Source organism: Gossypium hirsutum, chromosome A09 (genome assembly GCF_007990345.1).
Source record: "Gossypium hirsutum isolate 1008001.06 chromosome A09, Gossypium_hirsutum_v2.1, whole genome shotgun sequence".
In the NCBI taxonomy this organism is placed as follows: domain Eukaryota; kingdom Viridiplantae; phylum Streptophyta; class Magnoliopsida; order Malvales; family Malvaceae; genus Gossypium; species Gossypium hirsutum.
Window position 1 is genome coordinate 107,501 of NC_053432.1, and position 5,000 is coordinate 112,500.

Genomic DNA, 5,000 nt, shown 5'->3' on the forward strand with positions numbered 1-5,000 from the left:
GATAGGCGGATGGACCAGGAGCTTTATCTCTAAGAATTACGATCGGTGCATTGACTGGTTGGAAGAACTGATGCGGGTCCTGGATAAGAGAGCTATGGCCGACCTAATGACAATTCTTTGGAACTGCTGGAATAACAGAAATAATTTTATTTTCAGGGGAAAAGAAGAGAAGGCTAAACAGATATGGGAAAGAGCCAGTAACCTACACAGGGAATTTCGAATTTGTAACCTGCTGAAAGAACCATTATTATCGCAGAATATAGAGGAGAAAAAGTGGAAAAAACCCCCAAAGAATTTTCTCAAAGTTAACTTTGATGCTACTGTAGGTGAAAATAGATGCGGGTATGGGACGATTATACGAGATGAAGAAGGCTTTGTATTAGGAGGGGGTGGGGGTTTCAAAGAAGGCAGGATGTCGGTGGAAGAAGTAGAGTGTATGGCGTTCGAAGAAAGTATAAAAGTTGCTTGTAATTTGAATTTAAAAGATCAAGTCATCTTTGAGACAGATCACGTGGGGCTGGTCAACAAGTTTAATAAATTAGCCCATGACGTCACCACAATAGGCGCACGAATAAAGGACTGCACAGCAGCTTTCAGTTTTTTCAAATCGGCCAATTTAATTTGGACCGAACGGTCTTGTAACACTGTAGCTCATTTAATTTGTAAAAAAATGTAGTGAGGCTAAACATTGTTTGTTCGAGATGGATTATCCGCCAGAAATCCACGATGCTGTAATTTGTGATGTTTCTTAATAAGATTGTGTTGACCCTTGGGGTCGTTTTGTTTCAAAAAAAAAGAATGTCACCTGGTAGCGATCACTTTTTTCTCCAAGATTCTGGCGTTTCTGTTTCTTGCTCTCGTGTTCGTGTGTGTCTACCTTGGTTCTCAATGGCAGTAGCGGTGGGTTGAGGGTTTTTGGGTGTTGCATAGCGGTACTTTTTGGTTGTTTCTGTCCCTCTTCGCTGGCGATTGTGATACGTGGTCTATTGAGGAGGGTTTTCGTCAATGTCCAGTTGATAGAGAGACGGTTCTTGATAGGCACGATTGATGACCTGGCTGATTCTTTGAATGTGCTGTACGGAGTTCTAACTTGATGCGACAGGTTCTGTGCTTGGCTTTGGTTGGATTGGACGTTTTCTGGCAGGCTTTTGAGTAGTTTTTTGGTGATTTCTATTCGCCTTCTTTTATTTCTTGAGTTTTTGTGGTGCTCGCATGCAAAACAAGATTTTGGCTACGTGGGTTTTGCATGGTCATTCGGGTGTATGCGATAGAAATTTTTGCGGTGGGCCCGTGGTGGCCAGAAAAATTATCCCTGTTGACTTTTCTACGTTCCATTATTGTTGTTCTTGCATGTTTTAAGGGTTTTTTAATTATTGCGTTTTTGCATGTCATTTTTGAACACTTGGTTTTGAACGTTCTTGACCCTGTTTTGCTGACTGCTTAACCGTCGTCGTCGGTAGGGTTTAGTGCTTCTTTGGTTTTGTTTCGTCGTGCTAGCTTTTTGGGTTTCGTCGGGTTTTGTTCTCCGGGGACTTTGGTTGGTCTTGTTTGTTGGCGTTTTTCATGTTCTTGAAATCTGGCGAGGGGTTTTGGTTAACGGTCGCTGTTTGGTGTTTGTCGGGGTGTTCTTTCTCATTTGTTGTGATTTGTCATTGGGTGCAGTTTTCTTCCTTTTCTTGCTGTTCTTGTTTTTGCGCAGGTTCTGGGTTGTTTTGTGGCGTCCTCTGTGGTGGCGAGGATCGGGCTATTCCCTCAAATCTAGTTGCGATCTTTTTGACGTCTCAATGAAATTCTTGAGTTGGAATTGCCGTGGTCTGGGGAACTCTGCTAAAATAAGGGAGTTAAAGCAACTTCTCACTGTCAACAACCCCGATATTATTTTTCTTAGCGAAACCAAAATGTCTGCCACTGATTTTCGTAGGGTTCAGAATAACTGTAGGCTACAAAATGGTTTAGCTGTTAATTCAGAGGGTCGGAGTGGTGGGCTTGCGTTGATGTGGAGGGACGGGATGAATGTTTCTATACAAAACTACTCCAAACATCATATAGACTCCATGGTCAGACTGGAGAACAATAAAACCATTAGGGTTACTGGATTCTATGGGCATGCTAACCCAAATCGTAAAAGAAGCTCTTGGGATATTTTGCGGAGGGTCGGGGAATCGGTTAGGGGGGAGTGGGTGATTGGGGGAGACTTTAATGCTATACTGAATGATGCTGAGAAAGAAGGGGGTCGCAGGGGAGTGAGGGCCCAGATGAATGAGTTCAAAGCAGTTATGGATGAGATGGCTTTAGTGGATATTAAGCCAGACAGTGGTTGGTTTACCTGGGTAAACAATAGAGATGAGGGGAGGTTGATAAAGGAAAGACTTGATAGATTCCTCACCTCGGTGGCAGTGGTTGAAAATTTCCCGTTTATAGCTACTAAAGTTCTAAGACAAACTCAGTCCGATCATGACGCGATTATTTTAGATTTGTGGGGTCGGAAACCGAAAGCTTTCCCGAAGGATAAGAGATTGTGCTTCAAGTTTGATGTATGTTGGGTCGGGAATAAGGAAGCTAAAAATGTTATTGAAAGAGCTTGGAACAGTGAGGGTCCAGACTACGGGGAAAAAATGGTTAGGGTTCGATCGGCGCTCGGTCCATGGCAATGTAAAAAATTTGGAAAAATGAAGAACGAAATGCGGAAATTGGAAAAACAGATCGAGGTGGTCATTGATTCTGCAAGCAAAGCGGATAGTGGGAAAACTCTCAAGGAAACTCGCAGAAGGCTCGACTTTCTATACGCTAAGGAAGAAAGCTACTGGGCCCAAAGGTCTAGGTCAAGATGGCTGAGGGAGGGAGATAGAAATACCAGGTTTTTCCATGCTAAGGCAACTGGTCGTTTAAAGAAGAATAACATTGAGAGGCTCAAAGATGCGGAAGGAAATTGGGTGACAAATAGTAAAGAAATATGTAAGGTGGCCAAAGATTACTTTGTGAGTTTGTTCCGGTCAAACAGTCAAAATGCTAACATCCAAGAGATGGGGCATATAAAGGAGTGCGTTACGAGGGAAACAAATGAAAGGCTCAATATGATCTATACAGAGGAAGAGATTACTCAGGCAATCAAGCAGATGGACCCTAATAAAGCCCCTGGCATCGATGGTCTATCGGGCAATTTCTTCAAACACCATTGGGAGATAGTGGGAAAGGACACTATTAGATCCTGCTTGGATATTTTAAACGGAAAAAGGATATCTCTTGCCTCAACGATACTATGATCATTTTACTTCCTAAAACTAGAGATCCTTGTGAGCTTACTAACTTTCGACCTATTAGTTTGTGCAGGTTTGTGTACAAGATCATCTCTAAGGTGTATGCAAATCGGTTAAAAGCTGTCCTACCAAGTTGCATTAGCCAAAATCAAAGCGCATTTGTGCCGGGGAGGATGATACACGACAATATCTTAATTGCGCATGAGCTTCTCCATTATCTTAAAAGCTCTAAAAATGGTCCTAATAAAGGGCTCGTGGTCAAGCTCGACATGAGCAAAGCTTATGATCGCATAGAGTGGAACTTCTTGGAAATAATTATGAAGAAAATGGGATTCGATGGGAAGTGGATTGCCAAAATAATGGAATGCGTTCGTTCGGTTAAATATACGGTTAAATGCAACAGTATCTTATCGGAAACTTTCATCCCTGAGAGGGGTCTCCGCCAAGGGGATCCCCTATCTCCATATTTGTTTTTATTTTGTATGGAAGCTTTGTCGAGAATGCTTATTCATGCCCAGGAGAATAACTCTTTAAGGGGCATTCGGGCAAGTAGGGATGGTCCTAGAATAAATCATCTATTCTTTGCTGATGACGCACTTTTGTTTGTCAGGAATAAAAAGGGTGATGTGGAGAGTCTTGTTAATATGCTCAATACCTTCTCCAATATTTCAGGCCAAGAGATTAATCTTGAAAAGTCAATGGTACTTTTTAGCCCAAACACATCACGTGATCAGAGAGCTTTCTTTAGTGGCCTCCTTGGCATGACGGTGGTGGAGAATCTAAACAATTACCTTGGCCTCCCTATTCCTGTAGGTAAGAAGAAATCTGCGGCTTTCAAGGAGATTACTAATAGGCTGTCTTGCAGGATAAATAGTTGGACAAAAAGGTTGCTCTCCTTTGGCGGTAAGGAAGTCTTCATCAAAGCGGTGCTCCAATCTATTCCCACGTATGCTATGTCGGTTTTCTTGGCACCCAAAGGCATTATTGATGACATCCAGGCAAAGCTGAGCAGAGCTTGGTGGGCGGGAAAGGAGAAAGGAAGATACTGGACTATGATCCGTGGAAGACCTTATGTAAACTGAAGGCTATGGGAGGTCTTGGAATTCGTGATGCTCGACTTTTTAACATGGCTCTCTTAGGGCGTCAAGTGTGGAGACTAATAAACAACACTGATTCCCTCTGTTTCAAAGTCCTGTCTTCAAAATATTTTCCTGACGGTAACATTTTTAAAGCTAAAAAGGTTGACAAAGCATCCTTCACCTGGTCAAGCATTGCGAAAGCAGCGGAAATGCTAAAAGAAGGCTTTGGTTGGCAGGTCGGAAATGGTGAAAAGATAAATATTTGGGCCGATAACTGGGGTATGGAAGGTCTAAATGGGGACGTCATTAAAAGCAACACCTTAAACCAAAATGAAAAAAGGGTGAAAGATCTGTGGCTTGGGGACAGCAGATGCTGGGACGCCAACAGAGTCGAGCAAGTTTACGGACGGGACTAGGGCGACAAGATATGTAACATTCCCATTGGAGATGTTGGACAAGCTGATAGAATGATATGGTTTCATAACCCTCATGGATATTTTACCTCAAAGTCTGCCTATTCCTAGTTACTGTTGAAGGAAATAGGATATGCCCCTCATAGGTTTTTTTGGAAAGCCATTTGGAAGCTAGACACCTTACCGAAGATTCGTGTCTTTACGTGGAGAGTGGGCCATGAAATACTTCCGACGAACTGTAAGATCGCCAG